This window comes from Macrobrachium rosenbergii, chromosome 21 (genome assembly GCF_040412425.1).
Source record: "Macrobrachium rosenbergii isolate ZJJX-2024 chromosome 21, ASM4041242v1, whole genome shotgun sequence".
NCBI classification, from domain to species: Eukaryota; Metazoa; Arthropoda; class Malacostraca; order Decapoda; family Palaemonidae; genus Macrobrachium; species Macrobrachium rosenbergii.
Genome location: NC_089761.1, coordinates 33,588,681 through 33,601,424, shown reverse-complemented (window position 1 = coordinate 33,601,424; position 12,744 = coordinate 33,588,681). Strand labels below are relative to the sequence as shown.

The following is a 12,744-nucleotide window of genomic DNA, read 5'->3' as shown; positions in this document are numbered from 1 at the left end:
CACCGTTTGCAAGGAATGACACGGCGGCTTGTGATTGGCCGATACAACATTTTCAGGAAGAGACCCCCATAAATCAACCGGTTTGGCTCAGTCATTTACTAAACTTTTTTGAGTGTGTGTAAGGAAGAATTGCATCCCGGATCGGTAGTTAAAGGTAAGGTAATCTTTTTTTCAGTTTCATTCGGTATTGAGACTTACGTTTATAGTGTGCCATTTACAATACGAAAAGAGGCAAGTGTTAACCGAAGTCTCTTGTTTAGCATCGGACATATATATACAGGGGATATCCAGAACATTCGCAGGTGCTAAAGTGTTTAAATATTCATGCAAGTGACACATCGAGTGATGAGGTTATGGAGATCTACGGTAGGCTAAGGCCGTAGCGTTATGTTTATTATATTTACCGTTATTTTATTATTTCATATTTTACGTACATCCCCAAGGGGCTACAACTAAACACGGCGCCCATTTTGCACGTGAACGTGCTTAGGCCTAAGTGACTTGGGCCGAAGCGACCCGAACTCTTTGTGAATCGGAAGTGTTGAAATATTCTATGTATATATCTTTAAGTCTATTAGAAGCTGGTTTTATTATTAGTTAAATGGGCTCGATTTAGGGGCATCCGGGTCTTGACTACTGTGCTAGTTTTGACTTACATGCTTTGTGAAAAGCATTCCTTCTATATCCACATTTAACGGGTAGTTCTGTACGGTCCTGGTCGTTTCGGCCGTAAGTCACTTTAGGCCGTAACATCCAAAACAATGTAAGACGTTATGTTTATGGTATTTACCGTTATGTTTATGGTATTTACCACTATTATTTCATGTTTTACGTACAACCCCAAGGGGCTGGTACTAAACACGGCGCCCATTTTGCATGTAAACGTGCTTACGGCCTAAATGACTTACGGCCAAAGCGACCCGAATGCGTTGTGTGTAGTTTAGTTTCAAGATTTTTATATTTGTGGAATTGTTTTTAGGGACAAGGGTGCGAATTTAGGGCAGAGCTCGTATACGTTTATTTTGAAGAAACAGGCGAAAATTTAGGAACAATCTGAGGTAAAGCTGGTATTTATGCAGGTGACCGTTTACAATGCAAGTATAAAATTATAGTCACGAGGTACTTTAATACAAGATTTCCTTTTCAAGTGTGACTTCAGTGCTTTTGTGTATTGAATTTCAATATTGGTGTAAAGTACGCACGTGGTTTAAAGTTTCAATGTATAAGCCAAGACTATTAATCCCAGTATAAACAGCGTTTACTAAGCGAAGCGGGAGTTTAGCCTTCAAAGTAGATTGTATGGGTTGCAACCAAAATTTTACTTATAAAGTAGATTACGAGTTTTAAATTTTACCGAGTTCACAAGTGGATTTTGAAGAAGGTAAATTTTTTAATGTAAATTTATATCGAGTTCGGGACGATTAAGCCGTATTATTTTCGGCCGTGAACCAGTTAGGCCGTCACAACTTTAATACATAATTTGCAGGTTGACTTCATTTTTAATCAATTGTCTTAAAAATTGCTATAGTAAGCAGTCATAGCACTGTGCTGGATGTGCTTTCTGGTTTTAGTGAAATCAGTGATTTGCGGTTTATCAGCCTAAGCGATACGGGTCACCATAGCCTCAGTTCTGTAATTTTACTCATAGGTAATTGAGTTTTAAAGCTGTTAGCCAGAATGTAGAAATTAGGCCAAAGGCCAAGCACTGGGATCTATGTGGTCATTCATCGCCGAAACGGAAATTGACAGTAAAAAGGACTGAAAGGCGTAACAGGAGGAAAACCTCGCACTTGCACTATGAATCAATTGTTAGGAAAGTAAGATGGAAGACTGAGAATAAAAGGAATGAAAGGGGTTGAAGCTTGGTGCTGAAGGGACGCTGCAAAGAACCTTATTAATGCCTACAGTGCACCGCGTGAGGTGATCTGACTGCTCTACCCCCCTACAGGGTTGAAGCTGTTGGTGTAGTCTCATGTATAGAGGTTAAATTTACTTATCTAAGTTGGCTGTCAAACTTAACCACAGTTCATTAAATACTCTTCGAAGAGGAAGCACGATCATGATGAAGACAGTTTAAGTAAATTCCTTTCGCATTTAAAGGTGGTTAGTTGGTTGTTTGGTTTAGATAAAAGCTGGCTCATATTATCATGGGATTAAGAGGTGCGATTTCTGCGAAATAGTGGTCATTGCGAATTAATTCACGGAGCCTTTGGAAGGGTAATATGAAAACTGGGTGCTGCTTTGGCTTATCTGCGCGTCACCTACTCCAAGATGCTAGTACTAAACATGGCGGAAGCTCCTTGGGACGTCGTGTTTAGTACTAGCCCCTCGGGGATCAAAGTATTATATACACCCATTTCTGTGTTGTGTGGTCGCCCAGTTAAATTAATAAACGATATCTAGTACTAAACACGGGGTCTCAAAGGAGCTTCTGCCATGTTTAGTGCTAGCACCTCGGGGTAAGTGACGCGTAGATAACGAGCCAAAGTAGCAGCGAAAATAAATATCTGTTATTTAGCCTGCTGGGTATTTTTATAAATGATTTTAGTTAAGATTGCTATGCCAGATTCATTAGTTTTCCTTTATACACAGCCTTGGAAGAAGTGGTGTAACAGAAATAGCCACTAAAAGATCAGCTCCGGGCGTTGGACTGACCAAATGCCAAATTGTTTAACATATTCAACAGTAATTTGTTTACTGCAGTTTTTGGTTCTTGTTACTAATTTCATGAATTTTTCTCAGGATTTGGCGCACTATCTGAGTGATTATTCAGTCTAACCTGATTCTAATTAACACTTTCTAGTACTTTCGTCTTGGTAAAGTTGAGTCTTTTATTTTGGTGTAAGCCAACAAATGATTCAAATATACAGTAATTTTCAAATACACTTAGTTGGCTAGGTGAATATCTTAATACTTTGTTTTTATTCAGAACTGGATTTTACTAGATGTTTAGCATCAATTGCACATTTAAGTGACTTAGTGAGTGTCTTTACCGTTAGTCCTTGGTACAGTTCTAGTGAACTAAAGTTGCTGGATGTTCCGTCTATTAGCGCCACCCTAAGTTGATCAAAAGTAGTTTTCTGAATGATAGTTTTGAGGTCAAGAGGAATATTTTCACTGGAATTTAAAAGTACTGTTAGCCAGGTGGAAGTTTTCATTCTCAAGCTGGGTCCAATGAACACCAATTCTTTGGGCTTAAATTTCAAGTCAGTCAGGATCTTGAATAATAATTCAATAATAATAATAATAATAATAATAATAATAATAATAATAATAATAATAATAATAATAATAAAAGTTTAACTTTAATTTTCAGTTAAGCACCTTGAGACCACCTGACGCATTCTTGGGACCTTGATGAACGTGCAATGTCTACAGTTTGGAGTACATGGTTTACTGTGGAAGAGCGGCTTTTTTTATAAATACTTTAGACTTCAGACATTTTAACAGGAAGGTAAGAATAACCTAGTATACTGAAGGTTAAGAATAAGCTAAGTTATTGAGGTGGTAATTTGAGGTTTGCCTGTACTTAATCTTTGTTGCTATGGGCTATGACCTATCATTCTGATGCTATGGGCTATGACCTATCTTTCTGATGTGGGCTATGACCTATAATGGTGACTTATTTTCTTTGTGCCATAACTAAGTTTTTCAAGTTCCCTCAGTAAAGTTAGCGTTGCGCACAGTAAATTTTAATGAAAGCATTGTATTTTGAAACTGAGGCCTTGAATAGTTTAATTTCAGTGTTGGATCTTGTACAGAGTTGAGTAAATGTGCTGAACAGTTTTAATAGTTTCTGGGTAGTCTAATTTTTTACATCAATTTTAAGTGCTAATCTTTAAATAGTTCATTTGAATAGTTTTAAATTCCATGTTCAAAATTGTTTAAAAATTGTCCTTGAAAGTCCTAAGAGTTCTCTAAGCTTTGGTTTAAAGCTCAGATTATATTAACCTTTGTTTCCATTTCCAGGTGTGTGTGCGTCTGTACAGTAGAAATCTCGACCTTACGTACTTGGAAACCTTCCCAGCTTTCAAAATGGGTGGTTGGAAGAAATCTGCTTGAAAGGTTTACCTGGACTAATTATCTTCACTAAGCAAACCACACTTTTTAAACTGATGGTGAATAAAAGTAAGTGTTTTTTGAAAGTTGTACCGATCAATAAATTGATTTTAAACTTTGGTTGTAATTAGGCCCTGATAATCATTTGGCAATTGTTTCTGGGACTGCTGTTGAAAAAATAGAGCCGGGTGTGTTTTAATGTCAAGGTATGGTAATTAAACTGGTATGTCAGAAGGCTGTGTGCGGATATTAAGATATTTAGGGTTTTATGACGGGTAATCTTGGTACTATTTGTCAAAATCTGGGTACTCGCAAGCAAGTTAAAATGTCAAATTGCTGAGAAGGTGTGATGGTGTTACAAAATGGCTCTGTACAAAGTAAATGTGTTACAAAATGGCTCTGTACAAAGTAAATTTTGAGTTAAGCAGCCAACTGCTGAAGTGAGTTAGACTAGCATTAAGCCGATAATTCAGTTTTTGAAGAAAAAAGCTCTTTAGATAGATCTAGTCATATATGAAGTTTTGAATGACCTGACGATGGCTGCAGGTTGACAGTTACGTAATAATTTTACCGTAAAGAGGCTGACGTTTGTAAAACTTAATTTGAAACTGCTTTAGGGTCAATGATCATACTGAAAATTCTTGGAGAACCTACCTTAGCAATGAGTCAGGGCAGAGGCTGTTATCTGAATAATGGTGTAACAGTAAGACATCCTACGTGGATTTTGATCGGTTATGATACCGTTTGTGTATGGCTTGTGTGTTGGTGTAAGCAAGCATGCATGAGTGTTACTGAATTGTCAAATTGGTAATTTGTAAAAATTAACAAGAATTTTCTTTCGTTTATCCTAGAGATTTGTCATAATAAAAAGCGTCTGTGATCTTACTTTGCATTATCCTACAGTTAAATGCACAAAGCATTTTTTGCATATGAAATAAGGGCATAATAAGGAATTTAAGAGAAATAATTTTATACTTTTTTACTACCATGGTGTTTGAACTAGTTTACTCTCGGTAACCGGATAACACTGGCCAGGAACACACACAGTTCGGGTTTTAGGAAAGTTGACGTAAAAAAAGGACCAAAAGTATTAGGAATGTTGTAACTGAACATTAGTAGGGTGTTTACCAAATTCCTTAAGTTTTCTGAAGTTTTATAAATTCAGTGAGTTACATGAATAGCAACAGCAACATGAACTCCTTTGTTCAATCTTAATAAATTTAATGAAAGAAATGTGAAACAAGAGTTTTAAAAGGGCTTATTTTTTATTTCCAGAATAAGATCAAGCCCGGAGGATGTGATTCAACCTCAAGATTTGAGAGGCCTCAGCACTAGAAACTGTTGACAATATTCGAGGAATGCTTGACTTGGACCATCCTGAAGCTTTCAAGTGCTCAACCAGTAACTGAATTTTGTTTGTAAAGGCTGTTTTAGTCATGGTATAGGTTGACTGGTAGCAGTCTAAATTGGGGAAACCTCCGATGCTAAATGTTTTGCTGCATTTACATTGCTGTTGCGTGTTGTAAGGTGCTTTCTAAAGTCATATAGTACTAAGGTTAAGACAAACTGATTTAATAAGTCCAAATTTATTTACTAAAAGTTGATTATGAAATTTAGGCCAAATGCCAAGCAAGAAGTGAAAGGGAAATTAAGTAAAAAGGTTTTTAGGGTGCAACAAGGAAGCCTCGCAGTTGTTAGGAGAGGGTGGATATTAAGTTAGATGGAAATATTACAATCTAAGAACACTGATCGATGGAGTGATTTGAATTGGCATTGTTAAAATTTTTTGTTGTAATGAGAGCAGCTGACTGTTTCGAGACTTGTAACCTGGGGAGTTTGCAAGAATGTAAGCACAGCAGACAAGAATTATGGTAAATCTTGTGCAGCTTATTAATCTCATAAGGTACTGAAAGGACCCTGGTTATGTAGGATAATGTCAAGATGCGCTGTTTACCTGAAAGCCAGTCCGGTGTATTTTGTGGTATTTGGTTCCCAGATTATTGGCTTAATCATAAAGGACATTTTATAATTGAAGCAATACAGATACCAGGAAGGTGTTCATTGACAAATCGCAGTTCTCAAAGGGAAAACTACTAATGCAGTATCAAGTTATAATATACAGTACCTTGAAGCAGAATGCAGGTACAACATCGATACCGGTTTTAGCTACAATTCATTCTTGACAGTTCAGAGTATTTTCGAAAGCTGCTTCTAGTTGTTTGAAAGTGGATATTCAGTAAGAATGAAATTTAAGTGCCTTTTGATGCGGATTTTAATTACCTGAAATGTTAGCGTGTTCTAGTATTAATGAAGTTGATTAGTTCAGCTTGGATCCTTAATCTACAGTTCAGTTTTGACGCTGACTTGAAAATTTTACTAAAAGCTTCCTGGCATTCTGTACATTGCTTCAGTTCCTCAAATAATTCCTAGTTTAAGATGTTTGTGGTTTCTGTATAGAGTATTAACAGACATGACTCATTTTAGTTAGGCCACTGTTAATGCTAAATTAAGAGCTTTGCATTTAACTGGAAATTAGGCTTCATTAACAAATTGCACCTGAAATCTGACACTAGATATAGCTGGTGTATCTGTGAAGTGTAACCCCTCGAGTTATGAAAGCATTAAGAAAATCTTCAACTGTGAAGAAGTGTTCCAAGAAAGGCATGGATAGTTTTTTTTTCTATGCTATTATGTCTGTTGTGAAACTGAATTAGTTTTGGATTGAAAGCAAGTTTGTTTCACTTATCATAATGCTGCTTGGAGTTCCTGTATCCAGTGCTGACTGAGATGGATGAAAAAGAGAAGCGTTACTTCATTCTGTATATAAAAAAACATGAATCAAACCACGTAGACCATTTAACTTGAAATCAAGCTTTCCATACGACAGCATGGCTGGCTGCAAGGGAAGAAAGTGAACTGGTTAAAAGAGAAATCGAGTAATAAATGGAGATAAGAAACACACTGTAATTGCCATAATTTTTTTGAGAAGTTAACCCAAGATAAGGTGAAGGTCCCTTTGGTACCTAAATGGCAACATTGTTCAGTACCAAAATGAACTTTGGTACGCCAGATGCTTTGGAAAGTGGGCGTGATAAAGCAGGTCCCTGTATCATAAAGCTATCACCAGGGCACTGAAGACTTAATGCCAAAGCACTGGCAAAATAAGTTTGGTGAAAATGCTGAGAAAGGATCGAATGGGGATATTGAAAATAGAGAGAGGAATGAGAGGGACAAAATCCAAACAGATTGTGTGCTAAATACACTATAAAATCTCGGGATAAAAGGGTGGAATATTTCAGTGGTTTTTCCCCTACCCCGACCTACCCCCATCTGATTTGATATTTGATTATGCAACAATACTACTTAAAAGGAATTACAGCAGCAGTATATTTGTCAGTCAGGTTTTAGGTGCAATTCTTTTCACAATCTCGTGCATTCACCTAATTTTAGCAATAGCATTTGTGTAAATACTTGAAGACTAAGGAATTCTGGTGTTAATTTTGCTAGACTGACTCAGCCATAAAATTATATCTGAAGTTCAATTATCAAGACTAATTGATTATTTGGTGAGAAAGTTTCATTCAACTACTACAGCTTTTGCTTTGCATTTGTGGCTATGCAGTTTTTGGGTACGGTACATCTATCTTTTAAATAGAAAATAATTATATTTGAAGTTCAGTTATGAAGTTTGACTGATTATTCTTATTCAGCTAGAAAGTTTCATGTAGCTACTTCAGTTTTCGTTTTGCATTTGCGGCTATGCAATGTTTGCTCATATATCTCTGTTTGAACTTTGTTGAGACTACTTTGATGAAGTTTTGTCTGTACTGTATATTATTAGGCTCCAGGGCTAAGCAAATTTCCAGTATTACAAAGAGTCCATAAGAAATAGGTCCCAAGTTCTTCCGATACTCCAAATGGGTCCTGTCTGTTAATATTCATATCATTGTCTAAGAGTATGCTGTACTCTACTGTAGCAGTGGCCAAACTTGCTTATTTGTTGTGTTTTTTTTTGGGTAAATGACCTGAAATACTGTAGAGATGAAGCTCCTTGAATTTTAGCAGCTAAAAGATCACTAGAATTTAATGAAAAGTTCTTGTTGAAACAGTCCTTACTTAACCTTCTGTTCTGACTGTATACGAAATCTAGCCATCAGATGTATTTCTGTTGTTTGCTCTAATGGAGGGGGATTCAGTTTGTCAATCAGGGGCTTCTATGAACTGCTGTGAATTGTTAATCATCAGCTTTGTTCCTGAAGTGAATGGTCATTTTCCATAACATTTCAAAATCACGAGACATGAATGTAAAGTAAAACTCCACAGACTTGTAGGACAAAGATGGAAATCATTTGCAAATTAGTCTTCATAATGCTTTCGGATTTTATGTTGATGCTGACAACGATGGAAATCATTTGCAAGCCAGTTTCATGGTTTAGAATTTTGTTATTCAACTCTGAAGCACAAGCTAACATAGTTACGAATCACATAACGTAAATATATTTGGCCACCACTGCAGGAAGGTATAGCTTTCAGGTAATATATGTATACTCTACTGTATGGACAGGAAAATATTCAAGTCATGTAATATGATTTGATTATTGTTAAAAGAGAACTTTTATAGATTTGCTTTGTAATCAAACATTTTTTTTCTTTTGACATAAGTCTGGTCATGACTTTGGCTGCTGTTTCTAAGTCTTTGAAAGTTAGTAAAGAATCCTCATTCCAGTTTTGATCTGAACAATTAAAGTAATTTTAATGATTGCCGATGAAATATTAAAAGGATAACCTAACGAGCATTTTTGGGAGGTCTGTTAGGAAACGAGCATTCTCGGGAAGTCTGTTGAAAGGTTTAGGAAACGAGTTCTCAGGAGGTTTAGGAAACTATGAGAGGTTTAGGAAACGAGCATTCTCGAGAGATCTGTTAGAAACGAGCATTCCAGGAAGCCTGTGAAACGGCATTCTCAGGAGGCCTGTTAGGAAACGAGCATTCTCGGGAGGCCTGTTAGGAAACGAGCATTCTCGGGAGGCCTGTTAGGAAACGAGCATTCTCGGGAGGCCTGTTAGGAAACGAGCATTCTTGGGGGGTTTGTTAGGAAACGAGCATTCTCGGGAGGCCTGTTAGGAAACGAGCATTCTCGGGAGGTCTGTTAGGAAACGAGCGTTCTCGGGAGGTCTGTTAGGAAAAGAGCATTCTTGGGGGGTCTGTTAGGAAACGAGCATTCTCGGGAGATCTATTAGGAAGCGAGCATTCTCGGGAGGTCTGTTAGGAAACGAGCATTCTCGGGAGGTTTGTTAAATGAGTTGAGCCTAGGCATTTAGAAGAGTCTAAAGTGAGACAATTGGCTTAATGTAATTTCACCACAATATGGAGGTATGAAGAACGTTGTAAATGCAACAAGATTTTAGGCTGGAAAGCAAAAGCTTTATTTCAGCACCCCAATTTACAATCAAGACAGATGCATAATAGTTTCAAGAACCTTTTGGTATTAAGTTAAAAGCTAGTTTTTCTGTTATAATTTCCTGAAAACACTCTTGGTATTAAACTATCATAAAAATCAGGAAGGCTTATGTATTTTTATGAAGATAAAGTGAATGTGATAAAATTTAATAACATCAGTAGAAAATATGTCCAGTGGAACAGAAATTTGGGTGTGGTTAATTATTAGTCCTGAGCTACAAGTAAAGAAAAGTTCAGTAGATTGTTGGTATTGATAAGAAAATTCAGTAAATTCAGAGATGGAGATTGATTAGAGGTCCTAGGGATTTTGGAGACAAAGATATGATCCATTAGAGGGGCAGGTGCTATTTTACAGATTAAACATGACCCATGCCTTATGTCTAAAAGAAAATCTGCTTTGCAATGTTTGAAAATGCCACTATATGATCTACAAGTCCAGTTCTCTTCCAGGAGTAGATGTGTTGATGATCTGGAAAAGTTAATAAAGGAGATTATCTCCCCAACACACCCTCCCAAACTGGGGCTGGCAGTGAGGACAAGACCTCGTTGTTGGACTGGTGGAAGTGATCTGACCTTTCTGTTCTGCTACCAGAGGCAACATGATATGGAGCATGGAAGATCCCATAGTAACTCTTGAGACAAGATATGGAGCGGTGTTGCTCTTCTCCTAAATGCAGGCCATTCGATTGGTGCTTTGGCACGACTGTGTTGCCAGAAGCATAGCGTTACTTAGACGATATCCAGCTGGTGAATGTTTTCTGATGCTAAATCTAAAAGTACTTGATTACTTGATCTGGAGACTTAACGTAAAACTGCAATTTTGCTGAATGTTTATCTGCTTTAGAGTTCATTTTACTTGGCTAAATTGTGATGCTCAAAAGGTATTTGTAACTGTCACAGACCCTAAGATATTCTTGAGAACTGAAAAACTGAAGAGAAGCTCTGGTGTCCTAATTGTCTACTTAAGCAAAACTCATATTTTCACTATTCCACTAAGCTGACATGCAACAAAGTTGGCCCATAAAGTTTTGAGTGCTGGTGTAGAAAAACTGGTTTCAAGATTTTGAGAATTCTTTAAATGATCAAAGATCTCTGGCACTGTGCTTTCATAGGTCTGTTTAAGATTTTGGACTTTGAAGAGCAATTTTGTTTTTTTTATAATCATCATTAAGACAAAACGTAGAGACCAGAAATGTGTTGTTTGCAAGACACGAAAGTTTTGACAATTTTACCATATAGCTGGAGGTTTATCTTTTTTATAAGATGTATAAAAGAGATGGTTCAGTTTTGTTCTGTGTACTAAGCTCCCATACTGTAGTGTATAAGCTAGATGCTAAATCCAATACCTATAGAAATAACACTTTTAGAAATCTAGAGAATTAGCCGTTGGTTTTCCACACTGTCTTGAGAGCAATAATACTTTGATAAACTTAATATCTTTGACTGTGAAGATCCAATGCACCAAACAGGAATGTATCTTAATAAAGCAGTCTGTGTCGAGCAAAATATTTTGTGCATTTATTACCAAATACATTGATTTCTTGGAATCCGTTTCCCTAGTTTTCATAGTAAATCATCCATTCTGTAATTTGATCTGTCAATGAAATCTTTTAAGCATCTGTCCAATTAGTCTTCAGACATTTTGGAATAAAGTATTGATATTTATGATTATTTAGTGACTGACCTGGAATATATTTATATCAGTGCATCTGTATAAAACTTGAATTTGAATCTCATTAACTTAAGGGCCTTTCAAGTTTGATTGTAACATGTCCTATAAATGGGCATAGGTGAATTTTGGATACAATTTTTTATATTCAGGCTTTTAAAACTTCCTAAAAATGAGAAATGAATCGGTATATTTCAAGAGTTTCCTTCATGTCATGTTTATTTTGTGTGTAGATAATTAAGGAAAGAGTATTTGTGTTAACTTGGATTTCATGTACATGTATCGTTATATCCTGCTGTTCTATAACAAGATAAGTTTAACAAATATAACACAATGGCAAATGACAAAGATACTGTGAAACTTAGATCCTTCTTGCTCCAACAACTGTTACACTTTCCAGTCGTTTTGTTGAAGCAAAGGAAGTTTCGTCAACCTGAAAATGACACAAGAAGTTTGAGTGTGACATTATTTACAGGACGTCATTAGAACCTAATTTGTCATTGGTTTCTCTTTAGACTTTTTTGACAAATGCATTAAGTAGTTTGGCACGTCACTACTTTGTCTAGGGAATTTTTATTGTGGATAAACGTGCAACATCATCTTGCACTAAAGTTTTGGTCATTCAGGTATTGTGGTTTCAGATTGTTTTGGCACCCAGGTATTGTGACTTTTAAGGTTCCGATGAAGTGATTTGGTCCTCCAGGTATTGTGGTTTCAAGGTTCAGACTCAAGAGCCGGAAGTTCCATGAAAATATAATGTTTTTGTCATTTTTGGGGGCATAATGTTGGCTAGCTTGGCAGAGTGTTGCCTTTTAAGCACTTGTGTGTGTTAGTTCGCATGCTACAAATGTTTCTGAGCACTTTCATCTCTTGGCGTTTGTGCCCACAGTGCTTATAATGCTATAAGTAAGCGAGTTGTGCTCGTTAGTTCGAATGTTACAAATGTTTCTGAGAACTTTTCTCTCTTTAGGAATTTGTGCCTACGATGCTATGATTTAGTTGTCGTGTGCCCAGTTTATTGAGAGAAAGTATATAGTTGTCAAGCCAGAAATTTGTGGGAGAGATCTACTAACTTGATAGCGTTATGGGAAGGTTATGAAACAAAGTGTGTTGGAATCCTAAGGCTTATTGTGTGTGAATAGCTTTTGCACATCGCCTAACAAGCCTCTCTTCTCATGCTTCTCCTTTCTCATACCTCCCCCTTCCCATTGTTTCGTCTCTCTTTACCAACACCACAGATGGCCCCCTCAGACCCTCTGATCCCAGAGAGACAGGGGGGCCTTTATCCTTGGCACTTTCTCTTCAATCAGTTCTTTTACTTTGACACAGATGATATTTCACACACTCGTATAAGTACAAAAATGGCCTCCCAACTTTTATTTTTGCACTTTTTACATCTCCATTCAGAACCTTCTTAGGAGTTTGTAGGAACTGACTAAGATTTGACCCAAATTCATGTAGTGTACTAATGAAGTAAGTCTTAGAAGGCAAAATCAGTTGGCCATTTGTGTTGAGAATAGTAATGGTCTCTGAAACTGTGACTCGACTAGTGTGGACC

General features: G+C 36.8%; 1 long non-coding RNA gene across 1 annotated transcript; it reads left to right on the top strand.

Moving 5' to 3' along the window:
* LOC136849883 (uncharacterized) lies at window positions 1-8,987 on the top strand. The gene is made up of 5 exons (XR_010856455.1): window positions 1-154; window positions 3,317-3,454; window positions 3,970-4,128; window positions 5,335-8,894; window positions 8,950-8,987. It is a non-coding gene; the product is annotated as an uncharacterized lncRNA (long non-coding RNA).
* The last annotated feature ends 3,757 nt before the right edge of the window (window positions 8,988-12,744 follow it).